The sequence below is a fragment of the Salvia hispanica genome, chromosome 1, assembly GCF_029641045.1.
Source record: "Salvia hispanica isolate PSC_SH4W2 chromosome 1, Shi_PSC_v1, whole genome shotgun sequence".
Lineage (NCBI taxonomy): Eukaryota > Viridiplantae > Streptophyta > Magnoliopsida > Lamiales > Lamiaceae > Salvia > Salvia hispanica.
This window is the reverse complement of record NC_142692.1, coordinates 54,718,872-54,735,869: the sequence shown is the minus strand read 5'-3', so window position 1 is coordinate 54,735,869 and position 16,998 is coordinate 54,718,872. Positions and strand designations below refer to the sequence as shown.

The following is a 16,998-nucleotide window of genomic DNA, read 5'->3' as shown; positions in this document are numbered from 1 at the left end:
TGATTCCTTTATTCTCTTATTTATATTAAGTCACATATTGGGCCCAGATAGAGATCTATGTAAGGATTTGGATATAGGCTCCTCCAATTAGCTTTTTACTAATTATATTGAACTCCAATTTAATATAAGCTTTTAATTGGAATATTACGAGCAGCCACTACAGAAGTAGTATTGCACTCCCCATTAATTAATCAGTGTCTGCTATGGAGTTAATTATTTAACCTCTTATTAATTCCAAGAGTGGACTTAGCAAGAAACACTTATTTATTATTCATAGAGTAAACAAACTCCAACTAGCTAGGTTCCAAATAATAAAACCTTATTTCGAGCTCCTCTTGAGGATGTTATTAAACGAGACTCACCTCGCGCACGATTAAATATAATAGCAATCCTAGCACCGCTAGATATAAATCACCACTACCCAATATACCAAGTTTATTTGGGTTGCAAAAACCCGCACCATTTAGTAAGTCAAAGTAGTGCATAATCAATAGCGTATGCTCAATGCTAACGTACATTGATTAAGAAATAATAATTATCAAGAACTCGTCTTTCAGTAGATAGCATAAAGACATGTTCTCGCTGTTAGATCCAATTTAGTCCTATACCACACCAATGTCATTCTTATTTCAGTAAGGCTTAGAAATACGCGGACTGAAATTTCAACCATTCATGATAGGTAGTCTAAGCCTATCAAGGTTGTGAAATTCTTCTTTTTCTTTTTTTAGAACTGACCGTGTTATCTTAAAGTGGACGACGCCCACAACCGGTCTACTAAAACAAAGACTTAGACTTTGTTAAGTCACTTATACATTTAAACATGTAATAAACATCCACTAAATGTAAAACATATCAACATTATGACAAAAATAATCTTTTTTATTGCTTGAAAAATAAAATAAGAGTTTTTACAGTATTCAATCACTTGAAAGGTGATTTCTAGTATACAAACTCTAACAAGCAGGTCCAGAGCCATTGTCCTAGCGGCAAGGAGCTTAGACATCAATGTATGAGGTGCCGAGTTCAAGCCCTCTTGACGTCAGTTGTAATTTCCTCCATTGTTTGGAGTTTATTTGTAATTTCCTCCTTCATATATGAGTTAATTTAAAAATAAAAAGGACTATATGCTTCTAAAACTCTCAATCAGGCTCAGAAGAACTATGATAAGACGGAAAAAGAGATGTTGGCTATAGTGTACTCCTTCGAAAAATTTCACCCTTATTTACTTGTGTCTAAGGTTATTGTTTACACTGACCATGCAGCAATCAAATATCTTTAGGCAAAAAAAGAGTCGAAACCCAAACTGATCCGTTGGGTGTTGCTTTGGCAAGAATTTCATTTGGAAGCAAAGGATAAAGATGGGACAGAAAATAGAGTGGCCGACCACTTAAGCATAACAAATCAAGGCGAGGGTAAGGAAGATGTCCCGAATGCTTTTCCATAAAATCATTTATATTTTTCCCAAGGATCGAATGGCTTGATCAGCTGGAAAGATGTGCTCGACGCAGCTGATCCAGTAGCCTTCCTGAATGAAGTAAGTAAGAGGCAGGCCGAACCATGGTTCACTGATATGGCAAACTATTTGGTGACTGGAGAGTTACCCTCTGCACCAGAGGTGACCACCAGAGCCCAAAGCCTAAAGATTAAAAGTGAAGAAAAGTATTATTTCTCGGACGACCCTTACCTACGGAAAATAGGAGTTGATCAGGTCATCCGAAGGTGCATTCCTAAGTGGGATCAAGAGGACATATTGATTCATTGTCACTCTCTAGTCTGCGGTGGTCATTTCGATCCCAAGAGGACAGCTATGACGATGTTGGACAGTGGGTTTATTTGGCCAGACCTGCACAAAGATGCCTATGAGTTTTGAAAAAAGTGTAGCCGGTGTCAGCTTACAGGTGGAATTTCAGCAAAGGATGAGATGCCGCAGTTGCCTATTGTGGTCTATGAAATATTTGATGTATGGGGAATGGATTTTATGGGACCTTTTCCTCCATCCTATGAGAATTCTTACATCTTGGTCGTAGTTGATTATGTATCCAAGTGAGTGGAGGAGAAAGCATCAGTGACTTTCGAGGCTCAAGAGGTCTCAAAGTTTTTAAAATCTAACATTTTCTGCAGGTATGGGATCCCTAGGGCTATTATCTCAAATCAGGGCACTCATTTTTGCAACCGCACGATTGAGGCTCTCATGAAGAAGTACAGGGTGAACCACCGTCTGTCTACCCCCTATCATCCCTAACGCAATGGCCAAGTCGAAATTTCAAACAGGGAGATCAAAAGCATTTCCGAGAAAATAGTGAGTCCTTCAAGGAAAGACTGGAGCAAAATGTTGGATGATGCCTTGTGGGCTTATCGTACTGCGTACAAAAACCCAAATCAGCATGTCATCATACATGTTGATTTTTGGGAAAATGTGTCACATTCCTGTGGGCATTGAACACAAGGCTTACTGGGCAGTCAAGGAAGTGAACATGCAACCCAATATATGTGCAGAAGAAAGGAAGCTCCAATTGCAAGAGTTAGAAGAGCTCAGACTGGAGTCCTATGATGCAGCCATGTGGTACAAGGAGAAAACAAAACCGTGGCACGATAAAGCCTGAGGAAGAAAGAACTACAAGTGGGGCAGAAGGTTATGGTGTTCCTGTCAAGGCTCAAGCTGATGCCAGGCAAGCTGAAATCAAAATGGATAGGACCATATACCATCGTCGCCCTAAGAGCAAATAGGGATGTGGAACATCAAGGGAGTGACTCTAACTCTCCCACTTTCATGGTTAATGGTCACACGGTAAAACCATTTAGTGACAACTCGGAGGTGGGCACAGTGGAAGAAATTCCAATGCGCACAACCGTTGTTCTCGCCTAAATTGATCAGCTTGTAAACGATCTAGGTGGTCCACTTGATCAGTTGAACAAAGCATGTCAAATCATGGATGGATCAAGTGAATCTCTAGATTGTTAACATGATTTGTACATATAAATGATTAGTGTCTTTTTCAATTTTAAAAATGAAAATCAAAACAAAGTAAATATCTCCAAAAAAAAAAAATATTTTTGGAAGCTCAGATTGGGTAAATCAAGCCACGCTTATTGAAAGGAGATAAAAATTTCAACTTGATCCTTTTGGTCTGAATTCCCAAGTTTTTAGATAGAATTTTCTTTTTCGCCAAGTGTCAAAAAGAGGGGATGACCGGCACGAGTAAGGAAAAAAGGGGGAAAACATAGGTTTTAGGAGGGCAAATGAAGAGTCGATAATAGAATAGTAATTTTTGAAACCTTCATACTCCACTCCCCCAACTACTCCCCAAATTTCTCATCACGATCTATCTCTGCAGATTCCGGTGAAAACAAACCGTAATTCCCAAATCCACCACAATCTATCGGAAGAGATGGAAAGAAAATCGCAAAATGCCTGAAAGAATGGTTCCACGCCCAAGTCCACAGGAAGTTCGGAAACTCTACGTCGAGAAGCTGGTAGGCCGGGTGGTTATTCCGCCAACACAAACCGTACCCTAATGGCATCGTCATCGATACCATTCAACTTGAGAGTGTTGGCAATCTCCATGAACCTAGAGATGTGGCGGTTCGCATCTTCCGTGGCCCTACCTACAAAAGGATGTTCCTCAACCCTTCGAATACGGGGTATGCACAGCTCAAAATTGTTAGCATTGACACGAGGGGCCTCGGGAAATGTAAGAACGTTCCCGTGGTTTGAATATCTACATAACATGGACCATCTCCCTGTTTTTCTTCCTCCTGAGCCTCCCGAGCAAGATTCTCATCCATCAGCAGCTTCACTTGAGCCAGTAACTGATCCAGCTCAGTTCTGTTATCCTCATTCGCCATTGCTAGTCGTTCACTTCTTATTCTCATACGTGTCCTTTCTAGTTCGAGATCGAGCGGCTCTAAGTTATCCTTCCCATAGCGCGTTCGCATACACTACCTAAAAGAGACATAAATAAAAATTATAAATTAAAACTGAAAGCAAGAAATCCAAAGTAGCAAAATAATCCGTTGGAAGATATCAATCACAAAGTGATGTTATTCCCCGGCAACGGGGCAAAAAACTTGATGCAGTTTTTATTAGCACTAAAAATACATGCAAGTATACAGGGTAGATGATATGCTCGGATTTTGCACGGTTTTAAGACCATTATTTGACCCGTTTTTAAGGTCAGTTGCATTACATGTCCATTATTTGCATATTTAATCTATTTTGGTATTTTGACATGTTTTGTGAGAAATGTGCATATTTGAGCCTAAAAAGGAGTTAAAACGCGAAGTAGGAAATCTGAAGAGCTTCAGGTAGCGTCCGGCGACCGCCGGCGCTTAGCGAAGATAAAGACACGCCTGGCGACCGCCGGGCAAGGTGCGGCGGCCTGCCACAAAAACGCGGCGCGACAGCTGTCTTTAAACTCAATTTTTCAGCGATCCTGAAGTCCGAGCGTTCAAGACGGTACAAGAATCACTTCAATCGGAGTTCTGTGGAGAAAGTTATGGTCGTTCTACCAAAGTCGCGCAATGCTGCCAGCTGCAGTCTAGGCGGAAATTTGAAGAAGGAAAGAAGATATTACCTTGTGAAACCAAATCTTTTCCTTCTACTATGGGGAACGAAAATTAAATCTTTCCTAATTCTTGGAGGAAACTTATTACCAAATTTAAATCCTTCTCAAGCCTATATATACCTCATAACCTCATTCATAGAATTCAACCCTTCCTTAACCCCAAAAGGGGAGCTTTCATAGCTCCTGCTCCAACCCAAATTCTTCATCATCTTTTTGCCAATTACTTCCATAGCATAAATTTGAGAGTTCTTCATTGTGCAGGGGTTGGAGAAGGATTTCAAGAACATCAAGAACGACAAGGATTCAACCTACGGGTTTTATTTGCTTTAGTTTTATGTTCAAATTGTCTTCCCTTCAATCTATGTGTTTAGCTTATTCCATTATGTGTAACTAAACTCATAGGATTCTAGGGATGTGTTAGTAACGACTTTGGTTATACAATTTCTTTTTCTATTTAATATCCTTTTTGTTTTTACTTTATTTCTTCACTAAGGGATGTGTTAGTAACGATTTAATTGCATTTAGTTGTTTGATTGCTTTTAATTGTTTTACTTTCAAAAACCCAAAACTTCTCTTATTTCTCTATATAATATTTGACGCTTAGTACATAATAGCCAGTTGCAATTATATTCCCCGTGTTCGATATCCCGGTAGTGACCTTTAGCTATACTAGATCTACCCTGTATACTTGCAGGTATTTTTAGTGCTAATAAAAAGTGCATCAAGTTTTTGGCGCCGTTGCCGGGGAAGACAATTCACTTTGGAGTATATATTCAAACGGACAATTTTACTACTTTGGATTTTAATTGCTTTTTGTTTTTAATTTTAGTTTATTTTTAATTTTATTTTTATTTTCTTTCAGGTACTTGAGGAAGGCAAGGAGCGCAACAATGACTTTGTCCCGTTTTAGTAGACTTCTGATGTGGGCAAGGACATGAGAATACGAGGGCCTTGAAGACTTGATGAGTGGGCTCTTAGAAAGAAGCAAGAGACGTGTAGAGGAGATGTCTGAAAGCAAACATAAATTGGACACTGCTATGGAAGCTTTAACAACTTCAAAGGAATCATGGGAAAAGTGGGAGAAGAAACACGATATGATTGGTGTTAATTACTTGTATTGCTGACGAAACTAATTTTGATGAAGATCCGCAATTTAGTCATACATGGGGGGAAAATAGAAGCAAAGCAAAAGAACCCAAATTGAGGAATCATCTAAGGTACAATATGTGTTGGTTCAATCTTATGTATCCTTTGTCAAATTCAGTGTTTGCACAATCTTCTGCTGTAACACTTGATAAGCTCCGTAGAGCGTGGGTGAGATATAAAGTTCCATGTTGATTGCTTTCTTGTTTTTGCTAATTTTCTGGTTTAGTATGTTTTTATTTTTATTTTTTTTACCTCCGTAGAGTTGAAGTTTTCCTCCGTAGAACTAAAGCTAGTAGTATTTTTTTCATTTTATTTTTTTTTGCACCCTTTGTTTTAATTTTCGTTTTTTATTTTTATTTCTAAAAAAAATTAATTTAAAAAAATTTTATTTTCATTTTTTTTAAAATAAATTATTTACGATTTTTTAGTTTATTTTTGTTTTTCAAAAAAAAAATTCTGTAGCAGGGTTGGCGGTCGCCGCGTTAATTGTGGCGGCCCGCCGAAAGAGGAGCAGTAAAGACAGACCATCCACGGCGGTCCGCCGAGATTTTCACATAAGGTATGTTTCTTGCTTCCACTTTCATTCTTTTCCTTTGTAACCCTAACATTCCATTTCTCCACATTATTCACACACCCACACTCCAAATTCACATCACTCTATTAAATTCTTTGGATTCTGCCAAATTGTTCTTGTGTTCAAATGTCAACCAACGCAAGGTACGTTCTTCTTGTAATTTTTGAGCTTTGATCTTGAATACTTTCATTGGATGATTTTGTTATTGGTATATGTTTTGGTAGTTTACCATGGAGTTTGATGGGGGATGATATACTTTTGATAATCTGTTGGTGAATTTGTGAGTGGGAGTTATTGGAATTGATTATTGTTGGGTGTGCTTGAATTAGCTTCTTTTCGTGGATGAAATTTGAATAGCCTGATGTTTTGATTGTTGATACGCATATTTCAAGTTTATAGCATTGTGAGGCTATTTTATCTTGCATGACTTGTGTATATGCTTGAGCTTATATTGTTTTGCATATTCTTGATCTTTTGTTGAAAATTCTTGCAAATAGTGGGGGATAGAAATGTTGATGGGGGATGATTTTTGAATCAAGATGGATTACTTGGTCTTTCATGTGATTATGTTTACACCTTGATTTGGTTCAAGTTTGGGGGATTGCCAAATACTATGTGTTGTATCCTACTATAATTTTCTTCATTCTATGCTCACATTGCGAACTTGTAGGTACAAAGGCATCCCAAAGGTATTTCCATGATGGGGGATAACTCATGAACTTCAAAGAACGTCAAGCTAAAGACGAAAAATAAGCGCTTGTTGGGAGGCAACCCAACCATTTATTTCCAGTTTTTGAGTATCTTTTGCGTGGCGACCGCCGCAATCGCTGCAGCGGTCCGCCACCTGAACGCTGGAAAATCAGACGATGTGCGGCGACCGCCGGACAGGCCGCGGTGGCCCGCCACCTGGGGACAGTCGAACTTCTACACGAAATTTTCGCCCCGTCGAACCTCTTCACGAAATTTTTCAAGGTATGTTTTCTTTTTAGTAGTTCACTCACGTCCCTACCGACTCTACAAACTTAATTTATACTTTGTTGTAAATAAGTTTGGGGGGATGAAGTGGTGGACCGTGAGTTTAGGTTTTTGTTTTAGGGTTTACTTTTTGTTTTAAGTTTTTGCTTTTGTTTTTCAAAACCCCATAGGAGAATTTTGTGTTCTAAAAATGTTTTCTTGAATCCATATCGAGGACTTAACATGAAGAACTTAGAAACACGCGTGCTTAGGGACACACTTTAGACCGAGTTGCCAATGATATTATATTCCATCTATGTTTAAGTGTGGCTTAACGTTTTGATTTGATGGTTTGATGAAAAGGTGCATAATTAGTGAATTGCTTGTTCGCCTTGAATCATGCTTTATACCTTGTGAGGATTTGAGCCTTAATTTCTTTTTTGTGTGATTTATCTGCATGCATGTATATGTTTCTAGAACTTGCTCCTAGTCTTGCCTAAGTTTACATAGTGTTTAAGTTGATTTAGGAGGATGTTTGGCCATCTTTTCTTAGCCTACTTTTTTCCAAAATTTTCGACCCTCTCAAAATTTCAAAATTTTTCCCTTTGGAGCCAATTTTGAGCCTCTAAGCCTTTTCTTTGGAAGCCAAACTAATGGGAACAATTCCTTGGGTTAGTTAGAATTTTCTATCTTTTGTAAAGGAATTGGAGAGATAAGGAGGAAAGTACAAAAAGTAGTGTGCTTAATGTAAAGAAAAGTACAAGTTGTGAAATAGTGAAAATTTCTAAATATGTGCTTGATTCTGGATAGGATGCTTATGAAAAAGAAAAAAAAAGACAAAAAAAAGAAAAAAAAAAGAAAAAAAAGAGAAATAAAAAAGGAAGGTTGCGAAGAAAAGAAAGAAAAAATCAAAGGAATTTGGGGAGTGAGAAGAAATATAGACAAAGTCTAAGTTTACTGAGATTTGAATTGTTGGTTGGGTGCTATGTTTGATGTGGTAGAAATTGATCACTTTTGTTATTATTGGGTTTAGTCACTTTTTAGCCAAATATTCCTCACCTTCCAAAGAGCCTATAATACAACAAAAAATAAAGACCTTTCGGACTTTTCATGCTTAATCACATCTAGTAGATGAGGGATTAGACTTTGAGTAAGCCTATGGTAAACTTTGCATGATGCATGATTTGAGTGCTTATATACACATTACCTCTATACACTTTGAGAGTGAGAGAACACTTCCCATCTTTGGAGGTTTGTCACATGTGAGTGCATGTTTTCAAGGTGTTCCACGAGTTAGTAATGAAAGTGTACTAATAAGCCTTTCTTGATTTGATTGCGTTAATTCATGCTTAATCTATTCTTTCATCTTTTGAGGCAATTATGATGTCTAGTCCTTGTGCATTCCGTGCGTCTATTCTTGTGTCTTTATTATTTTGTTCGAGGACAAACAAAAATGTAAGTTTGGGGGAGTTGATACGCTCGGATTTTGCACGGTTTTAAGGCCATTATTTGGCCCGTTTTTAAGGTCAAAGTTGCATTTCATGTCCATTATTTGCATATTTGATCTATTTTCGTATTTTGACATGTTTTGTGAAAAATGTGCGAAATTTGAGCCTAAAAAGGGAGTTAAAACGCGAAGTAGGAAAGCTGGAGAGCTTCAGGTAGTGTCTGGGGACCGCCGCAACACTTCCGGCGACCGCCGGCGCTTAGCGAAGATAAAGACACGCCCTGCGACTGCCGAGAAGTGCATGGCTGATGCACTTTTTATTAGCACTAAATAAACCTGCAAGTATACAGAGTATATATAGTATAGCTAAAGGTTAATACCGGATATCGAACACGGGGAAGACGAACTCAAAGTGTCTATCGTCTACTAAGATTCAAATACTATCTGGAGAAACAATTGGGTTTTGAAAAGTTTTGAAAAACTAAAAACAATAGAAAGCATACATCAACTAAAAGAAAATAAATCAAGAGAAAGACAATAGAGATAAGGGAATCCCAGGGATGTGTGTTCACAGTTATGGTTATACAAAATTCCAACTACAATACCCTAGCACAGTTATTAATTTGATAGAACGAGTCACCTAGATTATGCTCCTGCGAAACAAACGTTGATTACAAGATTAGGGTTGTCAATCCTAACTCGTAACTCCAAAAAGCTCCTAAGACCCTTGAAAAGTCATCACTCTCAATTAACAGTGCCGTTTTAAGGGAAGCTAACCGTAGTGTCTACTAAGTGAATCTAACTCGCTAGAACTCTATCACAGTTATGAAGCAAGTTATATTAAATCATACACGATTGTGTCACTCAATCATGCAGCATCAAAACTACTTAGGAAAGAAACAAAGTAAAAACAAAACGGATCTTAAATAGAAAACGGAACTTGTATAACTAAAGTCGTTACTAACACTTCCCTATAATCCTATGAGTTTAGTTACACATAGTTAAATAAGCTAAAAACATAGATTGAAGGGAAGACAATTTGAACATAAAACTAAAGCAAATAAAACCCGTGGGTTGAATCCTTGTCGTTCTTGATGTTCTTGAAATCCTTCTCCAACTCCTTGCACCAATGAAGTACTCTAGGTCTTGATCTCTATGAAGTATTTTGCAAGTAGAAGTTCTCTCTTTTTGATGAAGCTTGTGGCCTTATTTATAGGGAAAAGCCATGCCTTGTTGTAGAAGGAAAAAAAATCTCCAAAATATGGTAAAACTGGGCACAAATTTAGGGCTTCTCGGATTCGCCGCCTTTTTCCGGCGGGCCGCCGCACCTTGGCCGGCGGTCGCCGCGCTGGAGTCCAGAGAGTCTGTTCCCTCGGCGGCGGACCGCCGCACATCTTCCGGCGGTCGCTGGGCGAGACTTCTCTTCCAAGCACATTTTTCCGAGGCGGACCACTGCATTGATCTGCCCGCCGGGCGCCGGCGGTCGCCGCACACATCCGCGGCGGTCGCCGGTCGCCGTCTGACTCCAGATTCCCAAACTTGGCATTTTGGCTCCCTTTTTCGGCTCAGTTGTGCACATTTCTCACAAAACACGTCAAAATACCAAAATAGACAAAATATACAAATAATGGACTTGCAGAGTGACTTTGACATAAAAAACAGACCAAATAATGGCCTTAAAAGAGTGCAAAATCCGAGCGTATCAACTCCCCCAAACTTACATTTTTGTTTGTCCTCGAACAAAACAATAAAGATAAAAGAATAGACGCACGGAATGCACAAGGACTAGATGTCATAATTGCCTCAAAAGATGAAATAATAGATTAAGTATGTATTAACGCAATCAAATCAAGCAAGGCTTATTAGTGCACTTTCATTACTAACTCGTGGAACACCTTGAATTCAAGCCCTCGCACGTGGCAAACCTCCAAAGATGGGAAGTGTTCTCTCACTCTCAAAGTGTATAAGGATAATGTGTACATAAGCACTCAAATCATACATCATGCAAAGTTTACCATAATCTTGCTCAAAGTCTACTCCCTCCTCTACTAAATGTGATTAAGCTTCAAAAGTCCGAAAGGTCTTTATCTTTGGTTGTAATGTAGGCTCTTTGGTAGGTTAGGAATATTTGGCTAAAAAGTGACTAAAAATAAAAATATCCCAAGTAGAGTAAATATAACTCCACTTTTCTAAACCCAAGGCACTTTTAACACTTAATTTATCTCTTTCAACTCACTTTCCAATCCTTTGATTTTCTTTTCTTTTCACAACCTTTCACACATTTTTTTTTTCTCTTTTTTTTTCTAAAATCAAGCACATATTTAGAATTTTTCTCAGTTTCACAACTTGTACTTTCTTTATATTAAGCACACTACTTTTATATTTCCCCCTTATCTCTCCAATTCTTTTACAAAATAAGATAGCAAAAACTAACTAACCCAAGGAATTGTCCATATTATTTTGGCTTCCAAAGAATAGGCTTAAAGGCTCAAAATTGGCTCCGAAGGGAAAAATTTTGAAAATAAAATTTTTTTTCAAAATTTTTTAGAGGGTCATGGTTTTTAGATAAAAGTAGGCTAAGAAAAGATGGCCAATCATCCTCCTAAATCGACTTAAACACTATGTAAACTTAGGCAAGACTAGGAACAAGTTCTAGAAACATATAAATACATGCAGATAAATCACACAAGAATAAATTTTTGGCTCAAATCCTCACAAGGTATAAGCATGATTCAAGGCGAACAAGCAATTCATTAATTATGCACCTTTTTACTAAACCATCAAATCAAAACGTTAAGCCACACTTAAACATAGATGGAATGTAATATTATCGGCAACTCAATCTAAAGTGTGTCCCTAAGCATGCGTGTTTCTAAGTTTTTCATGTTAAGTTCATGACATGGATTAAAGAAAACATTTTTTTAGAACACAAAATTCACCTACGGGGTTATTGAAACAAAAACAAAAACTTAAAGCAAAAAGAAAAAATCCTAAACTCACGGTCCACCACTTCATCCCCCCAAACTTATTTACAACAAAGTGTAAAATAAGTTTGCAGAGTCGGTGTGAGTGAACTACTGAAAAAAAAACGTACCTTGAAAATTCTTGTGTCGAGGCCTGACCGGGCGAAAGTTGAAAAACTTTTGGAAAAATCGCGCTGGAAAAATACGCCCAGGCGGTGGCCTGCGGCAGCATGTCCGGCGGTCGCCGCGCAACAACAGAATGTTCCAGCGAGTAGGTGGCGGACCGCCGCAGCACATGCGGCGGTCGCCGCATAGAGGTCACAGCCTGCGAAAAAAATTTCAATGCACAAAATTAAACTAAAACCAAAAATACTTAACTTAAAACAAAAATCTTCAAAAACAATGTAACAAATTGTCTTAAAATCATCCAAAAAAATTGACGCAAATGCTCATTCATTGTCATTGAGCTTGACTTCTTCAATCTTGAGGAGGAGGAGGGAAACGGGCATTGAGGTCGTCGAATGCGCTAATAAGATAGGCGATATCGCCACTCATTGTTTGGCGCTCTTGTCGAGCCTTGGCGGCCATCCTTTGGAGCTCTTCAATTTGTTGACGGCGATGCACGTCTTCTAGCCTTTGTTGCTCCCAAAATTGTTGCTCCGCCGTGCGCCAATCGCCTTAAGCCGTCCATCCTTGGCAGTTGTAGGCGTTCTCTTTTTGTTGCTCCACCCATCGGGTGTCCCAAGTGTTGGACATGTTTTGCATGTAGGAGTAGATATCTCCTAGTTGGGCGGAGGTATTTGCTTGAAACTCCTCATCAGGCCTTCCGCGGCGGCGGTTTGCTCTAGTCCGGCGGCGATGTCCCTCGACTTCCACCTCTTCTTCTTCTTGTTGGCGGCGTTGGGGCGGCGGTGGCGGCGACACTTGACTCTCTTGGGCGTGCGAGTGTTCCCCTTCTTCGGTGTAGTGATCAATAGCATCGAAGGCGGAGTCCTCATCGGCCTCAAAGATGGGGATGCGAGCCAGGATGTTCCTCTTCCTAAATTCCCCATTTACTAGGTTAGCCTCAATGGCTCTCTGGTGTGCCGGGGTGTTACGCTTCCAATTGGCTTGGTTTGCCCAAACGTCGACCTCAGTCAACTGCGGGATGGGAACGGGGAAGTGATCTCCCGCCACTTGTAGGAAAAATCCTTACCCCCAATAATCAGTCTTCAAGAGCCCCACTGAAAATAACACCTCATAAGTGATGAAGCGCTCACCTCCAAATGCTCAGCGATTTCCGTGATCAAACCACCACAACATATGACGCCGCTATACTTCTTCGTGATCCGATCCACATAGATAGTAAAAAGGGTTCCATAGTCGAATCCCTTCTTGTTGAGGAGGCACCAAATCACATTTAACCCCATTTGGGAGACACTTCCCCCGTCGACCCTAGCAAACATAAGTTGGGTCATGGCTCGGTGGAGGTACCGCAAAACCGGGTTACGGATTGAGGAAGACTTGGCGTAGCCCGCGGCATGCTCGTGCTCATTCGTCATTGTACCCCAAACCTCATCAAAGTCGTAATCATTATCGGTCTCGGGGTCGGGGTCGAAGCAATGGAAGATTCCGCAAAGTTCCTCCATGGTGAGCGAGTGCCATCGGTTGCCTATGCGGAAATCAATGCTAAGCGGGATGTTTTGCCAGTGATCCTTTGTGACCTTCAACGAGCTTAGGAACTCGAGAGTATACTTCCTAAACGACGGCCACTTCCTCTCAAACATGTACCGGAGGCCGTTCCCGTCACCTACATCACATAATTCCCAAAAGTCCTCCGCAATTCCCAAAGTTTGAAGAGGGAAATCGTGGGAATACTGCGAAGGTGCCGTCTCTCGTGCCCACAATTTCTTCCACATAGCCTTTTGCTCATCCGAAGCAAGGCTAACACCATAGTTCTTCGCATTCTCAGGCTTTCCCTTTGATCCCATATTTCTACAAACGAGAAGTTCAACAATTAGAAAGTATACCAATAATGGGAAAATCAAAGGTTCCCCCAAACTTGCACTCTTATAATCAATTTCAACGGATAAACAGAAGCAAGCTTAGGTGTAGAAATTTTCCTAGATGGTAACAAGGAAACATGTAAAACATAAACTTCCCAACTAGGAAACACTAAACCAACCCCCAACGTGAATTCATCCCCCATGCAGAGACGTATCAACAATAATTCAATATATATCAACAATCTCTATAGGATACTAAAGTATTGCAATTCATGGAAGTAATAATAGCCTCACAATGCTATGAACATGATTGCAACTTAAAAACAAGTAGAAACAAGAAGGAATTACTATTCACAATGCTTCACAACTATCACCAAAACACAATATCACCGTGGGAATCCACAAATAAGCATACACAATCATCCTCCATCATAAAATAAGAGTTTTCACCAAACAATTCATCCAAAACATGCTTAAATCCATGGAAGAAGTAGAACAAAACTCAGAAATTTAGTTAGGATGCATACCTTGTGTTGATTGAGAATTGAATGAAGAACTCTAAACTTGAAGAGAACTGAGAGAATTATGGTGTGGGTGTGTGAAATTGGTGATTTATAAAGGTGGGGGTTGTGTGCAAGGAAGGAATTTTGAGAAGGAATGAGAAGAAGGATGGAAAACTTACCTTTTAATTGCATTCCCCTCTTCTGGACTGCGCGCGGCGGGCCGCCGCAAGGGCGTTTTAAAACAACGATTTCTGGCGGGCCGCCGTGGCCCATTCAGCGGTTCATCTGGCCCACCCTAAGCCTTCCCTAAGCCCGTCCTATCCTGCACATGTGAAAATAAGTGTGGCAACCGCCATGTGAAATGCGGCGACTGCCACGCGGTGAATTAAATTATTATTATTTTTTTAACGAAAACGAAAACGAAAAAAATAAAAGAAAATAACTAAATCAACGAAAAAAAATTGGGTTGCCTCCCAACAAGCGCTTTTCTTTTTAGTCGTTAGCTCGACTTGAAGTGGCCCACTAATTGGGCGGATCAGCGACCCTAGTGTTGAAAATGGGCATAGGGAGCAACTTGGTCCATAGCTTCTTCCACCACTTGTATTTCCCTTTATTTGTTTTGATAACATAAATCTCGGGGTCCTCCTTGGTTTCCTTCTTCCTCTTTTGCTTCTTTTTCTGCGGGATAGAGGTGGAGGGGTTAGTATCGTCCTTTTTGGGAGAACGTCTTACCTCGTTGACAATGTAGATAGTGGAGGTAGTAGGATCCTCCACTTCAAAGGGGTCTTGAGGATTGGTCAAATCCGACCATGATTGCCCTACACTGCCGTTCCATATTTGCCTGCTTTGCTTCCTCAAACTTGAGCATCTCGCTTTCGATCTTATAGGTGGATTGGCTATGGTTATCGCTAATTGTCATCTCGCCACGACCTACATAGATCAAAGCTTTGCAAGTAGCGATAAAATCTATCCTTAGGATTAGAGGGACATTCTTGTCTACTTTCATGTCAAGCACAATAAAATCGGCGGGAAAAATGAAATCATCTATTTTCACTAAGACATCCTCAATCATACCAAATTTTTTTATGGTCGAGTTATCGGCCAACCTGAGTGTTACGTCTGAAGTTTTGAGTGGCCCAATGTTGAGCTTTTCGTAGTACTTCAGTGGCATGAGTTTGATGGAAGATCCTAGATCGCATAGGGCCTTGTCAACCTTTCCCTCTCCAATCCAGCATCGGATAATGAATTGGCCCAGATCTCTCTGCTTCACTGCCTTGACCTTTTGGATGATCTCGCTGCAATGATGTGGTAGCTTAAGGTCGGCTTTTTTCGGCTCTCTTTCTCATCACTGCCTCCCTTAGTAGCTTCGCATATTTAGGTATTTCCTGCAACGATTCAACTAGAGGAATGTTAGTATGAACTTTACAAAACATGTTCAGAAAATGTTTGAACTGCTCTTCGAGCTTAAACTTCCTCTTTGGTTGGAAAGGTAGCACAATCCCATTATGCCGCACGAGTCCTTGCTGAGCGGGTGCTTCTGCCTTCTCTATGGCGGCCCGCCGCGTAGTGTGCGGCGGTCCGCCGGCGGCTGGGCAGACTCCATTCTGGGCTTCAGTGGCGGTCCGCCACGTGGTGTTCGGCAGTTCGCCGGCGTCTGGGCAGTCCCCAGTTTTTTGCTTTGCCACCCACTTTTTGTTGACGTCGTCCACTAGTGCGGCTGCCTTTGCCCTGTCCTCATCTAACTTCTTTTGGATTTGCTCCATCTGCGTGGTGATGTTGGTTAAGGCAGTCGAGATCGTGTTCATTCCCTACTCGAGGTTGTTTTTTCTGGCTTCAACCACTCCGATCTTGGTGTCATTAACCTTCCTGTCTAGCGCGATTACCTCCAAGATCCTTGTGATCCCTTGTTCATATTTTTCCTCCTTCTTCAGTGTCTCAACTACTCCTCCCTTGCTAACATTAAATCCCGCGGGGGGTTGCAAGTAATTATTGTTAGAATAAGAGAGATTAGGGTGAGGACGGTTTCCATTATAATTATTGAAATTACCGCCCCCCTGGTTAGGGCGATAGTTCTTGTTGTAATTTCTATTGGGGCCGCCTCCTTGCACGTAGTTGATTTCTTCCACTGTCGGGGTAAGAGTTTCAGGCTTAGAGACTGCTATAATGGAGGTTGGTGGAATCGGGTCCTCCTTCTTTGATGAATCCATTTGGTCCACCCTAACTCGAAGCTCGGCCAATTCCTTTGCAAAGGAGCTTTCCTCGGCTTCTTCAACAGCAGCTATCCTTTTTAAGCTATGCCTTTCTTTCGACCACCCCCTGCTGTTGGTGGCGAATTCCTCTATCACTGCCATGGCTTCCTCACCTGACTTACTTAAGAACCCTCCATTTGCACCTGAATCAAGCATAACACAAATTTTCTCGTTAAACCCATTATAGAGAATCCCTACCTGGTGGTCCACGGTGAAACCATGGTTAGGGCACTTTCGGAGAAGGGCTTTGAAACGAGCAAATGCCTCATAGAGGGGTTCGTCCTGGCCTTGGATGAATTGGAAGATCTCGCTTTTGAGCTTCAAAATTGTGCCCGGCGGATAATACTTGTCAAGGAAGGCAGCTACAATGTCCTTCCATGTGGAGACCTTTTCTCTGGGCATACATTCAAACCACTCTTTAGCAGAATCAGTTAATGAAAAGGGGAAAAGTCTTACCCTTATGGCATCGTCGTCGACACCGTTCAGTTTGAGAGTGTTTGCGATCTCCACAAATTTGGAGAGATGGCGGTTGGCATCCTCTGTAGCCCTACCCGCAAAAGGAGTTTGCTCGACCCTTTGAATAAGGGGCATGCGTAACTCGAAATTATTAGC

The 16,998-nt window shown here is 40.6% G+C and overlaps 1 non-coding gene across 1 annotated transcript; it reads left to right on the top strand.

The window, feature by feature from the left end:
- Nucleotides 1-16,600: 16,600 nt before the first annotated feature.
- Nucleotides 16,601-16,707, top strand: LOC125185761 (small nucleolar RNA R71). Its single transcript, XR_007170261.1, has one exon. It is a non-coding gene; the product is annotated as a small nucleolar RNA R71 (small nucleolar RNA).
- The last annotated feature ends 291 nt before the right edge of the window (nt 16,708-16,998 follow it).